This window comes from Oncorhynchus gorbuscha, linkage group LG22 (genome assembly GCF_021184085.1).
Source record: "Oncorhynchus gorbuscha isolate QuinsamMale2020 ecotype Even-year linkage group LG22, OgorEven_v1.0, whole genome shotgun sequence".
NCBI lineage: Eukaryota > Metazoa > Chordata > Actinopteri > Salmoniformes > Salmonidae > Oncorhynchus > Oncorhynchus gorbuscha.
In genome coordinates, this window is record NC_060194.1 from 40,622,312 (window position 1) to 40,641,326 (window position 19,015).

At 45.5% G+C, this 19,015-nt stretch overlaps 1 protein-coding gene across 8 annotated transcripts in view; it reads left to right on the plus strand.

The window, feature by feature from the left end:
• Positions 1 to 19,015, plus strand: part of LOC124009304 (rho GTPase-activating protein 12-like) — a 137,247-nt gene that overhangs the window by 74,195 nt on the left and 44,037 nt on the right. The gene's annotated exons all lie outside the window — the stretch shown is intronic.

The following is a 19,015-nucleotide window of genomic DNA, read 5'->3' on the forward strand; positions in this document are numbered from 1 at the left end:
ACTGCGACCTGGACAAGATAAAGCAAAGCAGTGTGACACAGACAACAACATAGAGTTACACATGGAATAAACAATAAACAAGCCAATAACACAGTAGAAACAAAGAGAGTCTATATACAGTGTGTGCAAAATGCATGAGGAGGTAGGCAATAAATAGGCCAATAGTAGCGAAGAATTACAATTTAGCAGATTAACACTGGAGTGATAGATGAGCAGATGATGATGTGCAAGTAGAGATACTGTTGTGCAAAAGAGCAGAAAAGTAAATGAAAACACAATGGGGATGAGGTAGGTAGATTGGGTGGGTTATTTACAGATGGACTATTTACAGCTGCAGAGATTGGTTAGCTGCTCAGATAGTTGATGTTTAAAGTTAGTGAGGGAAATATAAGTCTCCAGCTTCAGCGATTTTTTTTTTGCAATTTTTTCCAGTCACTGGCAGCAGAGAACTGGAAGGAAAGGTGGCCAAAGTAGGTGTTGGCTTTGGGGATGATCAGTGAGATATACCTGCTGGAGCGCGTGCTACGGGTGGGTGCTGCCATGGTGACCAGTGAGCTGAGATAAGGCGGAGCTTTACCTAGCATAGACTTATAGATGGTCTGGTGACGAATATGTAGCGAGGGCCATCCGACTAGAGCATAGAGGTCGCAGTGGTGGGTGGTAGGTGATTTGGTAACATAACGGATGGCACTGTGATAGACTGCATCCATTTTGCTGAGTAGAGTATTGGAAGCTATTTTGTAGATGACATCGCCAAAGTCGAGGATCGGTAGGATAGTCAGTTTTACTAGGGTAAGTTTGTCGGCGTGAGTGAAGGAGGCTTTGTTGCAAAATAGGAAGCCGATTCTAGATTTAATTTTGGATTAGAGATGTTTAATATGAGTCTGGAAGGAGAGTTTACAGTCTAGCCAGACACCTAGGTATTTGTAGTTGTCCACATATTCTACGTCAGAACTGTCCAGGGTAGTGATGCTAGGTGGGCATGCGGGTGCGGGCAGCGAACGGTTGAAAAGCATGCATTTAGTTTTACTAGCGTTTAAGAGCAGTTGGAGGCCACGGAAGGAGTGTTGTATGGCGTTGAAGCTCGTTTGGTGGTTAGTTAGCACAGTTTCCAAAGAAGGGACAGATGTATACAGAATGGTGCCGTCTGCATAGAGGTGGATCAGGGAATCACCCGCAGCAAGAGCAACATCATTGATATATACAGAGAAAAGAGTCGGCCCAAGAATTGAACCCTGTCGTACCCCCTTAGAGACTGCCAGAAGTCCGGACAAAAGGCCCTCCGATTTGACACACTGAACTCTGCCTGCAAAGTAGTTGGTGAACCAGGCGAGGCAGTCATTAGAGAACCACGGAGCTACGGAGCTGTGAGGGGAACGGCACCTCAGTACCTCCAGGCTCTGATCAGGCCCTACACCCAAATAAGGGCACTGCGTTCATCCACCTCTGGCCTGCTCGCCTCCCTACCACTGAGGAAGTACAGTTCCCGCTCAGCCCAGTCGGGACTGTTCGCTGCTCTGGCTCCCCAATGGTGGAACAAGCTCCCTCACGACGCCAGGACAGCGGAGTCAATCACCACCTTCCGGAGACACCTGAAACCCCACCTCTTTAAGGAATACCTAGGATAGGATAAAATAATCCTTCTCACCCCCCCCCCCTTAAAATATGTAGATGCACTATTGTAAAGTGGCTGTTCCACTGGATGTCATAAGGTGAATGCACCAATTTGTAAGTCGCTCTGGATAAGAGCGTCTGCTAAATGACTTAAATGTAATGTAAATGTAACCAAGGCTATTGAGTCTGCCGATAAGAATACGGTGATTGACAGAGTCTAAAGCCTTGGCCAGGTCGATGAAGGCGGCTGCACAGTACTGTCTTTTATCGATGGCGGTTATGATATTGTTTAGCACCTTGAGTGTGGCTGAGGTGCATCCTTGACCAGCTCGGAAACCGGATAGCACAGCGGAGAAGGTACCGTGGGATTCGAAATGGTCAGTGATCTGTTTATTAACTTGGCTTTCGAAGACTTTAGAGAGGCAGGGCAGGATGGATATAGGTCTGTAGCAGTTTGGGTCTAGATTAGAGGTCGACCGATTATGATTTTTCAACACCGATACTGATTATTGGAGGACCAAAAATCAGACGATTTTATTTTTTTATTTGTAATAATGACAATTACAACAATACTGAATGAACACTTATTTTAACTTAATATAAACATCAATAAAATCTATTTAGCCTCAAATAAGTAATGAAACATGTTCAATTTGGTTTAAATAATGCAAAAACATCTTGGAGAATCTTGGAGAAGATTTTTACCTTGTCAGCCGGGGATTCGATCCAGCAACCTTTGCCCAACGCTCTACCACCAGGCTACCACAGCATCCTGTCCCAGTGAGTGTTACTTCTACATCAAGATGCCTCATGCTACAGAAACCGCAGACTGGATCCTGCCCCATCGGCAAGCCTTACCCAGAGTTCTGCTCGTGCCTCCTATCCTGATTTTTCTCTCAGGTGTTAGGTAATTGCCTCTCTTAACATTAAGCTTCACCTAGACGAAATCACTCTGCCTGATTTAAATGTGTTATAGGTTACTGATGCTATCTGTGGGAGGACCTACTTGTGAAACCGCTCAAGTGTGTGTGTGTGTGTGCCTTCAGAACATTTCCAGTTAGTTTTAAGTCCACTCCACTGTGTTTTAGGGAAGCTAACATGTCACCTCTATTGACTTGAGTAATGGTGGTGTGTTATTTAGTTCAATCTGATCCATTATAAATAGTTAACTGACTTCTTCCCTCTGGCAGGATCCTAAGGCCTTTACACTGGCTGCTAGAGAGAGCATGCACGCCTTACTGTTGAACAAGGTTACTGCCAGAGGCCAGACGTGCCCTTCTCTCTCTCTCTCCCTCCCTCGGGGCATTCTTGTTGACATTCCTCTTCCACCCACCTGTAAAATGGCTGCTAACTCAGAGCGAACAGAGCACCTCTTCACGAGGCACTCCTCTCTGAGCTCTACTGTGATGTAATCTAATCAGAGAAGAATGTGAGGCCCAAAATTGCACCCTATCCCCTATATAGTGCACTACTTTTGACCTGGGCACATAGGAAATAGGTTGCCACTTGGGATGCACGTTTGGAAGACCACATGCCGTACTTACTAATGGAATTTCACCTTCCTGATTTCATGGCACTGTCAGACAGTTCAAGTACCCCCCTGCCTCTCGTCATTGGTCATCTCCACCTCTCCCTGCTGTCCATCAACGCTGGCCCCGCCCCCTCAACCTGTTCTCCCATAATTAAGTTACTAGGTTGGAGGGTGAGGTCTGTGTTCCAAATGGCACCCTATTCCCTATATAGAGCACTACTTTTCACCATAGCCCATAAAATGGCCAAAAGTGGTGTACTACATAGGGAATAGGGTGTCATTTGGGATGCAGATGAATACTGTTGGTAACAGCATGAATGAGAGGAGCCTGTCTATCTGTCTATCCATCTATCCATCCATCCATCCATCCATCCCAGCAGAGAGAGCAGAGGACATGTTGTACAGGAATGTCATCAGCACTGCAACCCTCCCTCCGTCCCTCCCACCGTCCCTCCCTCCGTCCCAGCAGAGAGAGCAGAGGACATGTTGTACAGGAATGTCATCAGCACTGCAACCCTCACTCTCCTTGGTCGTTACTCTGCTAAGTGTTCACCACACACTGGCCATATGGCACATTAGGCTTCCTCCTGGAGAATTTCCTGTCTCTCTGTGTGTGTCATCATACTTGGGTTACACTTCTTGCCTGTGTAACCAAATCCAGCTCTGAGTGGAGGAAGAACTAAGGGTGTGTGTGTGTAAGGGGAACAGGGCGTATGTGCGTGTGTGTGATTTAGGTAAAATCATAGCAGCTAATGGTGATTTATATAAAACCATAACAGTTGATAATGGTGATTTAGGTATAAAACCATAACAGTTGATAATGGGGATTTATGGAAAACCATAACAGTTGATAATGGTGATTTAGGTATAAAACCATAACAGTTGATAATGGTGATTTAGGTATAAAACCATAACAGTTGATAATGGTGATTTAGGTATAAAACCATAACAGTTGATAATAGTTTATCTCAATATTTTGTTATATACCCTTTGTTGGAAGTGACAGAGGTCAAACGTTTTCTGTAAGTCTTCACAAGGTTTTCACACACTGTTGCTGGTATTTTGGCCCATTCCTCCATGCAGATCTCCTCTAGAGCAGTGATGTTTTGGGGCTGTTGCTGGGCAACACGGACTTTCAACTCCCTCCAAAGATTTTCTATGGGGTTGAGATCTGGAGACTGGCTAGGCCACTCCGGGACATTGAAATGCTTCTTACGAAGCCACTCCTTCGTTGCCCGGGCGGTGTGTTTGGGATCATTGTCATGCTGAAAGACCCAGCCACGTTTCATCTTCAATGCCCTTGCTGATGGAAGAAGGTTTTCACTCAAAATCTCACGATACATGGCCCCATTCATTCTTTCCTTTACACAGATCAGTCGTCCTGGTCCCTTTGCAGAAAAACAGCCCCAAAGCATGATGTTTCCACCCCCATGCTTCACAGTAGGTATGGTGTTCTTTGGATGCAACTCAGCATTCTTTGCCCTTAATCACGACAAGTTTTTACCAAAAAGTTATATTTTGGTTTCATCTGACCATATGACATTCTCCCAACCTTCTTCTGGATCATCCAAATGCTCTCTAGCAAACTTTAGACGGGCCTGGACATGTACTGGCTTAAGCAGGGAGGCACTGCAGGATTTGAGTCCCTGGTGGCGTAGTGTGTTACTGATGGTAGGCTTTGTTACTTTGGTCCCAGCTCTCTGCAGGTCATTCACTAGGTCCCCCCGTGTGGTCCTGGGATTTTTGCTCACCGTTCTTGTGATCATTTTGACCCCACGGGGTGAGATCTTGCGCGGAGCCCCAGATCGAGGGAGATTATCAGTGGTCTTGTATGTCTTCCATTTCCTAATAATTGCTCTCACAGTTGATTTCTTCAAACCAAGCTGCTTACCTATTGCAGATTCAGTCTTCCCAGCCTGGTACAGGTCTACAATTGTGTTTCTGGTGTCCTTTGACAGCTCTTTGGTCTTGGCCATAGTGGAGTTTGGAGTGTGACTGTTTTGAGGTTGTGGACAGGTGTCTTTTATACTGATAACAAATTCAAACAGGTGCCATTAATAAAGGTAACGAGTGGAGGACAGAGGAGCCTCTTAAAGAAGAAGTTACAGGTCTGTGAGAGCCAGAAATCTTGCTTGTTTGTAGGTGACCAAATACTTATTTTCCACCATAATTTGCAAATTAATTAATTAAAAATCCTACAATGTGATTTTCTGGATTTTTTCTCTCATTTTGTCTGTCACTGTTGAAGTCTACCTATGATGAAAATTACAGGCCTCATCTTTTTAAGTTGGAGAACTTGCACAATTGGTGGCTGACTAAATACTTTTTTGCCCCACTGTATGTAAAACCATAACAGTTGATAATGGTGATTTATGTAAAACCATAACAGTTGATACTGGTGATTTAGGTATAAAACCATAACAGTTGATAATGGTGATTTATGTAAAACCATAACAGTTGATACTGGTGATGTAGGTCAAATCAGAAGTGTTCTGCTTGTGTTTGCACTCAGGCTCACCCAGGCTGGTATGTGGTAGTGCAGGTTGCTGTAGTACAGAAATTCCTGAGTCCCACCTATTCTCCTCTGTGCCCTCCCTCCCTCCCAGTCCTGTTACAGTCCTGTACAGACATGATCAACTTTCTCTGTAGTGTCAACATGACCTGTATGTAGGGGGGAAGGGTCACAAAAAATGGAAAGTCATCCTGAAGGGCTGCAGTGGCCCCATGCTGATACACAATCAAGTTGATAACTGTCACCTTGGTGTATTTTAACTCTTTTAACTCCCATCTCCATCCCAGCCCTATCTCTCTCCCCTCAGCAGCCTCCCATCTCCATCCCAGCCCTATCTCACTCCCCTCAGCAGCCTCTCATCTCCATCCCAGCCCTATCTCTCTCCCTCAGCAGCCTCCCATCCCAGCCCTATCTCTCTCCCCTCAGCAGCCTCCCATCTCCATCCCAGCCCTATCTCTCTCCCCTCAGCAGCCTCCCATCTCCATCCCAGCCCTATCTCTCTCCCCTCAGCAGCCTCCCATCTCCATCCCAGCCCTATCTCTCTCAACCCCAGCATCCTCCCATCTCCATCCCAGCTATCTCTCTAAACCTCAGCAGCCTCTCATCTCCACCCCGGCTGTAATTGTGACATTTGGAATGTGCATAATGTTGACCGTGTCTGGTGCTAAACCACGCTGATAGAGATAATTGACTGCACCATGGACAGTTTTGTAGGGTGCTCTGCAGGGGTACATTCATTTTGCCTTTCAAATGACTTGAAAGTGTGTGTGTGTGTGTGTGTGTGTGTGTGTGTGTGTGTGTGTGTGTGTGTGTGTGTGTGTGTGTGTGTGTGTGTGTGTGTGTGTGTGTGTGTGTGTGTGTGTGTGTGTGTGTGTGTGTGTGTGTGTGTGTGTGTGTGTGTGTGTGTGTGTGTGTGTGTATTCATTCTCTCTGGGATTTCAGTAGTATATCACTACTGCAGATGAACTGATACTACAGCAACATATTGTGTGGAATTACAATCCAATGTTGTGATCATCATTCATTCATTCAGCAGCCGTTTCCCTGAGCTACGTCTCCTCTGCTCCTCAAGGAAGAACTTTTGATTCACCCCATGGCTGCTTCTCAAATGCTACCCTATTCCCTATATTGACCAGAGCCCTATGGTCCCTGGTCAAAATAAGTGCACTATATGCCGATAGAGAATAGGGTGCCATCTGGGACACAGACCATACAGTAGTTAAAGATGTCAAACCTTTGATGTCCCATGCAGTGATCCTATTGTGTCCTGTAGGGTTGAGACAGCATCCAGTCTGTCCTGTAGGGTTGAGACAGCATCCAGTCTGTCCTGTAGGGTTGAGACAGCATCCAGTCTGTCCTGTAGGGTTGAGACAGCATCCAGTCTGTCCTGTAGGGTTGAGACAGCATCCAGTCTGTCCTGTAGGGTTGAGACAGCATCCAGTCTGTCCTGTAGGGTTGAGACAGCATCCAGTCTGTCCTCTAGGGTTGAGACAGCATCCAGTCTGTCCTGTAGGGTTGAGACAGCATCCAGTCTGTCCTGTAGGGTTGAGACAGCATCCAGTCTGTCCTGTAGGGTTGAGACAGAGAGTATTGATCCAGAATCCAGTCTGTCCTGTAGGGTTGAGACAGAGAGTATTGATCCAGAATCCAGTCTGTCCTGTAGGGTTGAGACAGCATCCAGAGTATTGATCCAGAATCCAGTCTGTACTGTTGGTTTGAGACAGCGAGTATTGATACAGAATCCAGTCGGTCCTGTAGGGTTGAGACAGAGAGCATTGATCCAGAATCCAATCGGTCCTGTAGGGTTGAGACAGAGAGTATTGATCCAGAATCCAGTCGGTCCTGTAGGGTTGAGACAGAGAGTATTGATACAGAATCCAGTCTGTCCTGTAGGGTTGAGACAGAGAGTATTGATACAGAATCCAGTCTGTCCTGTAGGGTTGAGACAGAGAGTATTGATACAGAATCCAGTCTGTCCTGTAGGGTTGAGACAGAGAGTATTGATACAGAATCCAGTCTGTCCTGTAGGGTTGAGACAGAGTGTATTGATCCAGAATCCAGTCTGTCCTGTAGGGTTGAGACAGAGAGTATTGATCCAGAATCCAGTCTGTCCTGTAGGGTTGAGACAGAGAGTATTGATACAGAATCCAGTCTGTCCTGTAGGGTTGAGACAGAGAGTATTGATCCAGAATCCAGTCTGTCCTGTAGGGTTGAGACAGAGTGTATTGATCCAGAATCCAGTCTGTCCTGTAGGGTTGAGACAGAGAGTATTGATCCAGAATCCAGTCTGTCCTGTAGGGTTGAGACAGAGAGTATTGATACATAATCCAGTCTGTCCTGTAGGGTTGAGACAGAGAGTATTGATACAGAATCCAGTCTGTCCTGTAGGGTTGAGACAGAGAGTATTGATCCATAATCCAGTCTGTCCTGTAGGGTTGAGACAGAGAGTATTGATCCAGAATCCAGTCTGTCCTGTAGGGTTGAGACAGAGAGTATTGATCCATAATCCAGTCTGTCCTGTTGGGTTGAGACAGAGAGTATTGATCCAGAATCCAGTCGGTCCTGTAGGGTTGAGACAGAGAGTATTGATCCAGAATCCAGTCGGTCACGTCCGTCCCCATTCTCCCAGATGTCCATCTGACCACCAGTTACAACACAATACAATTCAACTGGTGACATGGACTCAAAAGGCCTCTACATTATAAGTGAACCTACCTGGCAGACTCATTAAGTCCCAAATAACACCCTACTCCCTTTGTAGTGCACTGCTTTTAACCAGAGCTTTATGGACCAGTATACAACAACTGTACCCACAGTCTAACTCTGTAAGTTCAGTCATCATTACATCTGAAGGCCTCTACGGACCTGTTTGCGTCGCGCTCCCAAAAAATTCAGCCGCACAAAACTATGTGGAGCTACGCAAGCGAGGCTCCGTTGGATCCGTTGTGTTAGACTGTGTGGAGCCCTTAAGAACACATCCTGGATCAGTCGTTTGTGTCTCTACGGCTGGGAGGATTTCAAGGTAATACGAAAGTGAAGAGCAGTTACGTTTCCCGCTAAGGGCAGAACCCCGAACTGTCACCTCCGGATGAGCGAGAGAAAGGCTTGGGAGTTTCCTGCTCTCTTGTGACTGCCTTAACATTCAAATATTAGGCCTAAATAGGGTAGCTGATTGGTTCTGGGTGCTGAGATTAGGAGTTTTCTGACCACCATTCTTAAAGAGGAATTAGAATGTCATCTGCGGTGTTCACGCGTCTGTCTGGGGAGAGCGAGAGAGGAGTGTTTCTGTAGTTTTGTAGCCGATCAAATGAGGATTGTATTTAACTGGTGCTTAATGACAGCCAGTGTCAGGCAGGACTTCCCCTTAGAGGACACCCCCAGTTGGACGGTTGTACAGAGAGAAGTGTGGCTCCCTGAAGGGTCGATTGGGACCAGATATGTATTTGATTGAACTAGTCCTGTTCTGTCCACCGTGATGCGTCTGAGTCCAGTCAGACCCTTGGAGGAGGACGATGGGTTCTACTACTGCTCAGGGGCTGAGCTAGAGAATGAGAAGTAGAATTCTACCTGGTGTATTTCAGTCTGCATACCTCTCAGTGCTAGAGAATGAGAAGTAGAATTCTACCTGGTGTATTTCAGTCTGCATACTTCTCAGTGCTAGATAATGAGAAGTAGAACTTTAACTGGTGTATTTCAGTCTGCAGCAGACGCACTGACGTGTCCTGTGAAGCCTCCTGGGACTAGTGAATAAATACCTCATTATCATTGGCCCGTAAGCTGATGGACTCTGTTTCTCTATTCTACTGAAAAGTCACTCTGTGTTTCTCTATTCTACTGAAAAGTCACATTGTGTTTATTCTACTGTAAAGTCACTCTGTGATTCTCTATTCTACTGAAAAGTCACATTGTGTTTATTCTACTGTAAAGTCACTCTGTGATTCTCTATTCTACTGAAAAGTCACTCTGGATAGAGCGTCTGCAACATGACAAGTAAACTACAATGTGTGTTCTCCTCCGCGCTAAGAGGACCACGATGTGATTCCGCCTCCGCCTTGTTGAGGCTGGAGCAGCCTCCTATGTTCCTTAGAGACCTATAAAGAACTAAAGACAGAGAGTCGTCTGGAGTGTGTTGTGAAGGAGAGAGAGACGAGTGGATCGGCCCTTAACTGTATTGAAGAGCACTGCATATTTCAGACAGATCTGTTATTTAGAGACTGCAGGGCATGGTATTATTATGATCTCTCTCCTGCTCTTGCTCTCTCTTCTTATCTCTCTCCTTCTCTCTCTCTCTCTCTCTCTCTCTCTCTCTCTGTCTCTCTCTCTCTCTCTCTCTCTCTCTCTCTCTCTCTCTCTCTCTCTCTCTCTCTCTCTCTCTCTCTCTCTCTCTCTCTCTCTCTCTCTCCTGCTCTCTCTCTCTCTCCTCTCTCTCTCTCTCTCTCTCCTGCTCTCTCTCTCTCTCCTGCTCTCTCTCTCTCTCTCTCCTCTCTCTCTCTCTCTCTCCTGCTCTCTCTCTCTCCTGCTCTCTCTCTCTCTCCTCTCTCTCTCTCTCTCTCTCTCTCTCTCTCTCTCTTTCTCTCTCTCTCTCTCTCTCTCTCTCTCTCTCTCTCTCTCTCTCTCTCTCTCTCTCTCTCTCTCTCTCTCTCTCCTCTCTCTCTCTCTCTCTCTCTCTCCTGCTCTCTCTCTCTCTCTGCTCTCTCTCTCTCTCCTATCTCTCTCTCTCTCCTCTCTCTCTCTCTCTCTCTCTCTCTGCTCTCTCTCTCTCCTGCTCTCTCTCTCTCTCTCTCTCTCTCTCTCTCTCTCTCTCTCTCTCTCTCTCTCTCTCTCCTGCTCTCTCTCTCTCTCTCTCTCTCTCTCTCTCTCCTCTTTCTCTCTCTCTCTCTCTCTCTCTCTCTCTCTCTCTCTCTCTCTCTCTCTCTCCTCTCTCTCTCTCTCCTGCTCTCTCTCTCTCTCTCTCTCTCTCTCTCTCTCTCTCTCTCTCTCTCTCCTGCTCTCTCTCTCTCTCTCTCTCTCTCTCTCTCTCTCTCTTTCTCTCTCTCTCTCTCTCTCTCTCTCTCTCTCTCTCTCTCTCTCTCTCTCTCTCTCTCTCTCTCTCTCTCTCTCTCTCTCTCTCTTTGCTCTGTCAGTTCCTGTGATTTGTTTCTCAGAAAGTCACACACACTCGAGTCTCTTATTTTGTTAGGGGTATGAACTGTACCTTTTAAACTAATGTTTCACCGCATAATCTATAACAGAGAAGCGTTGGTTCTATGAAGTCTGTGACAAAGCTGACCGATACCTTGTCAACTTAAAATGGCTTTTGATTGGATGTTGATTGGATGAGTGAGCGACAACAACCGTCATTCCTGGAATCTTGTTCCTTAAGAAATAGTTATCTTTATTATGATGTAGCTCGTTGTACTGGGCTCTGGTCAAAAGTAGTGCACTATATCGTAGCTCGTTGTACTGGGCTCTGGTCAAAAGTAGTGCACTATATCGTAGCTCGTTGTACTGGGCTCTGGTCAAAAGTAGTGCACTACACTGAGTTCACCAAACGTTAGGAGCACCTTCCAAATATTTCTCTGGGGCCTGGACTCCACAAGGTGTCAAGCGTTCCACAGGCATGCTGGTCCATGTTGACTCCAATGCTTCCCACAGTTGTGTCAAGTTGGCTGGATGCCCACGGGAAACGGTTGAGCAGCGCTGCAGTGACACAAACCGGTGCGCCAGGCACCTACTACACTACTACTACCATACTACTACTACCATACTACTACCACACTACTACACTACTACTACCATACTACTACTACCATACTACTACTACCATACTACTACTACCACACTACTACACTACTACTACCATACTAACCATACTACTACCACACTACTACCATACTAACCATACTACTACCACACTACTACCATATTACTACCATACTACTACACTACTACTACACTATTACTACCATACTACTACCACAACAACCACACTACTACCATACTACTACCACAACTACCATACTACTACACTATTACTACCATACTACTACCACACTACTACCATACTACTACCATACTACTACTACCATACTACTACTACCACACCCTGTTCAAAGACACTTTAATATTTTGTCTTGCACATTCACCCTCTGAATGACACACATACACAATCCATGTCACAATTGTCTCAAGGCTTAAAGGTCCGTCTTTAACCTGTCTGCTTCCCTTCATCTTCACTGATTGAAGAGGATTTAACAAGTTACATCAATAAAGGATCATATCTTTCAGCTGGATTCACCTGGTCAGTCTGTCATGGAGAGAGCAGGTGTTCCTAATGTTTTGTACACTCTGTGTATAGTGCAATTTCTTCTGTATTTACTGAAGTCTGTATTTACTGTAGTTTGTATTTACTGTAGTCTGTATTTACTGTAGTTTGTATTTACTGTAGTCTGTATTTACTGTAGTTTGTATTTACTGTATTCTGTATTTACTGTGTTTGCACGGCCTCTCCTTCTAAATGACTTATGGTATCAAGCCAACGGTCAGGTCAATGTACGGAACCAATCTGTGTTTTACTTCCCTTCCTGACTAACTTCCTCTTTTTCCCTCCAGCCTTGTTTTCCCTTTTTGCTTACTATGATTTACTTTACCATGACTGTGGTTAATTTACTTTACCATGGCTGTGGTTAATTTACTTTACCATGACTGTGGTTACCATGGCTGTGGTTAATTTACTTTACCATGACTGTGGTTACCATGGCTGTGGTTGATTTACTTTACCATGACTGTGGTTGATTTACTTTACCATGACTGTGGTTAATTTACTTTACCATGGCTGTGGTTAATTTACTTTACCATGGCTGTGGTTAATTTACTTTACCATGACTGTGGTTGATTTACTTTACCATGACTGTGGTTGATTTACTTTACCATGGCTGTGGTTAATTTACTTTACCATGACTGTGGTTCATTTACTTTACCATGGCTGTGGTTAATTTACTTTACCATGGCTGTGGTTAATTTACTTTACCATGACTGTGGTTAATTTACTTTACCATGGCTGTGGTTACCATGGCTGTGGTTGATTTACTTTACCATGACTGTGGTTAATTTACTTTACCATGGCTGTGGTTGATTTACTTTACCATGGCTGTGGTTGATTTACTTTACCATGACTGTGGTTAATTTACTTTACCATGGCTGTGGTTGATTTACTTTACCATGGCTGTGGTTGATTTACTTTACCGTGGCTGTGGTTGATTTACTTTACCGTGGCTGTGGTTACCATGGCTGTGGTTTATTTACTTTACCATGGCTGTGGTTACCATGGCTGTGGTTGATTTACTTTACCGTGGCTGTGGTTGATTTACTTTACCGTGGCTGTGGTTGATTTACTTTACCGTGGCTGTGGTTAATTTACTTTACCATGGCTGTGGTTAATTTACTTTACCATGACTGTGGTTACCATGGCTGTGGTTGATTTACTTTACCATGGCTGTGGGGTTACCATGGCTGTGGTTGATTTACTTTACCGTGGCTGTGGTTGATTTACTTTACCGTGGCTGTGGTTAATTTACTTTACCGTGGCTGTGGTTAATTTACTTTACCGTGGCTGTGGTTAATTTACTTTACCGTGGCTGTGGTTAATTTACTTTACCATGGCTGTGGTTACCATGGCTGTGGTTAATTTACTTTACCGTGGCTGTGGTTACCATGGCTGTGGTTAATTTACTTTACCATGGCTGTGGTTACCATGGCTGTGGTTAATTTACTTTACCATGGCTGTGGTTAATTTACTTTACCGTGGCTGTGGTTGATTTACTTTACCATGGCTGTGGTTAATTTACTTTACCATGGCTGTGGTTACCATGACTGTGGTTGATTTACTTTACCATGACTGTGGTTAATTTACTTTACCGTGGCTGTGGTTGATTTACTTTACCATGGCTGTGGTTAATTTACTTTACCATGGCTGTGATTAATTTACTTTACCGTGGCTGTGGTTAATTTACTTTACCGTGGCTGTGGTTGATTTACTTTACCGTGGCTGTGGTTAATTTACTTTACCATGGCTGTGGTTACCATGGCTGTGGTTGATTTACTTTACCATGGCTGTGGTTGATTTACTTTACCATGACTGTGGTTAATTTACTTTACCATGACTGTGGTTAATTTACTTTACCATGGCTGTGGTTAATTTACTTTACCGTGGCTGTGGTTAATTTACCATGGCTGTGGTTACCATGGCTGTGGTTACCGTGGCTGTGGTTACCGTGGCTGTGGTTAATTTACTTTACCGTGCCTGTGGTTACCGTGGCTGTGGTTAATTTACTTTACCATGGCTGTGGTTACCATGGCTGTGGTTACCGTGGCTGTGGTTACCATGGCTGTGGTTACTGTGGCTGTGGTTGATTTACTTTACCGTGGCTGTGGTTAATTTACTCTACCGTGGCTGTGGTTACCGTGGCTGTGGTTACCGTGGCTGTGGTTACCGTGGCTGTGGTTAATTTACTTTACTGTGGCTGTGGTTATCGTGGCTGTGGTTACCGTGGCTGTGGTTAATTTACTTTACCGTGGCTGTGGTTACCGTGGCTGTGGTTACCGTGGCTGTGGTTACCGTGGCTGTGGTTAATTTACTTTACCGTGGCTGTGGTTACCGTGGCTGTGGTTACCATGGCTGTGGTTACTGTGGCTGTGGTTACCGTGGCTGTGGTTACCGTGGCTGTGGTTGATTTACTTTACCGTGGCTGTGGTTGATTTACTTTACCGTGGCTGTGGTTACCATGGCTGTGGTTTATTTACTTTACCATGGCTGTGGTTACCATGGCTGTGGTTGATTTACTTTACCGTGGCTGTGGTTGATTTACTTTACCATGGCTGTGGTTACCATGGCTGTGGTTGATTTACTTTACCGTGGCTGTGGTTGATTTACTTTACCGTGGCTGTGGTTACCATGGCTGTGGTTTATTTACTTTACCATGGCTGTGGTTACCATGGCTGTGGTTGATTTACTTTACCGTGGCTGTGGTTGATTTACTTTACCGTGGCTGTGGTTGATTTACTTTACCGTGGCTGTGGTTAATTTACTTTACCATGGCTGTGGTTAATTTACTTTACCATGACTGTGGTTACCATGGCTGTGGTTGATTTACTTTACCATGGCTGTGGGGTTACCATGGCTGTGGTTGATTTACTTTACCGTGGCTGTGGTTGATTTACTTTACCGTGGCTGTGGGCTGTGGCTTAATTTACTTTACCGTGGCTGTGGTTAATTTACTTTACCGTGGCTGTGGTTAATTTACTTTACCATGGCGTTACCATGGCTGTGGTTAATTTATTTACCGTGGCTGTGGTTACCATGGCTGTGGGTTACCATGGCTGTGGTTAATTTACTTTACCGTGGCTGTGGGCTGCTGGTTACCATGGCTGTGGTTAATTTACTTTACCATGGCTGTGGTTACCATGGCTGTGGTTAATTTACTTTACCATGGCTGTGGTTAATTTACTTTACCGTGGCTGTGGTTGATTTACTTTACCATGGCTGTGGTTAATTTACTTTACCATGGCTGTGGTTACCATGACTGTGGTTGATTTACTTTACCATGACTGTGGTTAATTTACTTTACCGTGGCTGTGGTTGATTTACTTTACCATGGCTGTGGTTAATTTACTTTACCATGGCTGTGATTAATTTACTTTACCGTGGCTGTGGTTAATTTACTTTACCGTGGCTGTGGTTGATTTACTTTACCGTGGCTGTGGTTAATTTACTTTACCATGGCTGTGGTTACCATGGCTGTGGTTGATTTACTTTACCATGGCTGTGGTTGATTTACTTTACCATGACTGTGGTTAATTTACTTTACCATGACTGTGGTTAATTTACTTTACCGTGGCTGTGGTTAATTTACTTTACCGTGGCTGTGGTTAATTTACTTTACCATGGCTGTGGTTACCGTGGCTGTGGTTACCGTGGCTGTGGTTACCGTGGCTGTGGTTAATTTACTTTACCGTGCCTGTGGTTACCGTGGCTGTGGTTAATTTACTTTACCATGGCTGTGGTTACCATGGCTGTGGTTACCGTGGCTGTGGTTACCATGGCTGTGGTTACTGTGGCTGTGGTTGATTTACTTTACCGTGGCTGTGGTTAATTTACTCTACCGTGGCTGTGGTTACCGTGGCTGTGGTTACCGTGGATGTGGTTACTTTACTTTACCGTGGCTGTGGTTACCGTGGCTGTGGTTACCGTGGCTGTGGTTACCGTGGCTGTGGTTAATTTACTTTACTGTGGCTGTGGTTACCGTGGCTGTGGTTACCGTGGCTGTGGTTAATTTACTTTACCGTGGCTGTGGTTACCGTGGCTGTGGTTACCGTGGCTGTGGTTACCGTGGCTGTGGTTAATTTACTTTACCGTGGCTGTGGTTACCGTGGCTGTGGTTACCATGGCTGTGGTTACCGTGGCTGTGGTTACCGTGGCTGTGGTTACCGTGGCTGTGGTTACCGTGGCTGTGGTTAATTTACTTTACCATGACTGTGGTGTATTATATACCATCTCCTGCCATTGTGGCCTTGAACAAGGCACTTAACGCCCCACAAAGTAAAATACTGCGCTCATAACCTACTGATATCCTACTGTATGAAACGCAGGTAAAATACTGCACTCATAACCTACTGATGTCCTACTGTATGAAACGCAGGTAAAATACTGCACTCATAACCTACTGATGTCCTACTGTATGAAACGCAGGTAAAATACTGCACTCATAACCTACTGATGTCCTACTGTATGAAACGCAGGTAAAATACTGCACTCATAACCTACTGATGTCCTACTGTATGAAACGCAGGTAAAATACTGCACTCATAACCTACTGATGTCCTACTGTATGAAACGCATGTGGTCCGTCAACACTGGAGAGCCACAGGGTGAGAGCCAGAGTCAGCTTATCAAGGTCCTGTTGAGCACCGTTTAAAAAAAATAAAAAATATTACATTGTTGTGTGTTCGAGCAGGGCAGGAGCAAAAGTCTGCACCCTCTGTAGCTCCGCTGTAATCTCCTGGAGGAAGGTTGGCCACCCTGCTACATTGCAAGTACAGCCAAATAATGTATGTCTTTATTAAATAATTCCCTCTTTCAATGAGGAAGGGATCAAATGGCTAAGGTGGGTCAGGTAGATAAGATATTTATCTATTTGGAAGGTTCAAATATTCAGTGTTCAGCGGAGGTCTTGAAAGCGTAGTCAGAATTACATGGTCAGTATTGAATAGAGTTTCCTTGACAATTCTGAGTGCTTGAGGGCCGGTTTTATATCCGGGGTACCCAGCATTGGTTTCAACGGCTGTGCACCCTGATCAGCTGCGTGTCGGCCATTTGCGGTTGTACGTGAGGGCCGGTTGAACGTTATTTTAGGACATTGGACGTGATGACATTAATACATGCTAATAGCTGAATAGTTGATCCTTAAGAGTCCGTTGAAGCACCAATGTGTCAATCTGAGTAACATAATAAAAACATCCCCATCAAAGAGAGATGTTTGTTTTGCATATGGGCTGCATCCGCTTACAGTAGACTTCCTCATCTGTGGTGCAAGGTGGCCGAGCTACAGCTGTGTTCTTCAGACCATGAGACACACGCAAACTCTCTGGAAAGGGAGAGACTCTTACGAATACTATTGTGTTCTCCATTTCACTCTACGACCCCCTGACAAGTATCATGGGACACATCTGAAAGTAACCCATACAAACCGCCCACAAACGGTTAGATTATTTGAGGGTAAAAGTAGCTCGATAACCAGCCAAAGTACACTGTTTTGAATGGGCTTTTTAGTTACTCTTTATATAATAATTGTACCTGCTGTGCAAATGTCTTTCTCATGCTCTGTCTTTCTCATGCTCTGTCTTTTTCGTGCTCTGTCTCTCATGCTCTGTCTCTCATGCTCTGTCTCTCATGCTCTGTCTCTCATGCTCTGTCTTTTTCGTGCTCTGTCTCTCATGCTCTGTCTCTCATGCTCTGTCTCTCATGCTTGTCTCTCATGCTCTGTCTCTCATGCTCTGTCTCTCATGCTCTGTCTCTCTCTCATGCTCTGTCTCTCTCTCATGCTCTGTCTCTCTCTCTCATGCTCTGTCTCTCTCTCTCATGCTCTGTCTCTCTCTCTCATGCTCTGTCTCTGCTCTCTCATGCTCTCCGTAGGTGTAAGACTCTGATACAATTCTGATCAGAGTAGACTAATTGTTTTGATAAAGTGATTTTTTTTTGCGTGACTTTATTATTTTTTCTTGTCCATTCAGACAATTTAAATCTCTATTCTTCTTGTCCGACCATTTGTTTGTTTGTTTTTTACTTGCCCAAAGCGGACAAGCGTTTTATGTCGATCCCTGTCACTCAAGTGTTCACCAACAAGTCTATTACTAACCCATGGTGGTTTAGTGACACACTTGAGAAAAGGGGAATTTGTTAGGATTCATTCTGTAGTTATTCCTCATCAGGTAAACTATTCATTACGCTGTCTGTCCATTCTCTTTCTCTCTCAAGAGTTTGTGTGGCTCACGTCAACATTAAGACAAGTCATGTATTTAGGGCTCCTGAGTGGCGCAGCGGTCTAGGGCCCTCCATCTCCGTGTTAGAGGTGTCTAGGGCCCTCCATCTCCGTGTTAGAGGTGTCTAGGGCCCTCCATCTCCGTGTTAGAGGTGTCTAGGGCCCTCCATCTCCGTGTTAGAGGTGTCTAGGGCCCTCCATCTCCGTGTTAGAGGTGTCTAGGGCCCTCCATCTCCGTGTTAGAGGTGTCTAGGGCCCTAGGGCCCTCCATCTCCGTGTTAGAGGTGTCTAGGGCCCTCCATCTCCGTGTTAGAGGTGTCTAGGGCCCTCCATCTCCGTGTTAGAGGTGTCTAGGGCCCTCCATCTCCGTGTTAGAGGTGTCTAGGGCCCTCCATCTCCGTGTTAGAGGTGTCTAGGGCCCTCCATCTCCGTGTTAGAGGTGTCTAGGGCCCTCCATCTCCGTGTTAGAGGTGTCTAGGGCCCTCCATCTCCGTGTTAGAGGTGTCTAGGGCCCTCCATCTCCGTGTTAGAGGTGTCTAGGGCCCTCCATCTCCGTGTTAGAGGTGTCTAGGGCCCTCCGTGTTAGAGGTGTCTAGGGCCCTCCATCTGTGTTAGAGGTGTCTAGGGCCCTCCATCTCCGTGTTAGAGGTGTCTAGGGCCCTCCATCTCCGTGTTAGGGCCCTCCATCTCCGTGTTAGAGGTGTCTAGGGCCCTCCATCTCCGTGTTAGAGGTGTGTCTCCAGGGCCCTCCATCTCCGTGTTAGAGGTGTCTAGGGCCCTCCATCTCCGTGTTAGAGGTGTCTAGGGCCCTCCATCTCCGTGTTAGAGGTGTCTAGGGGGCCC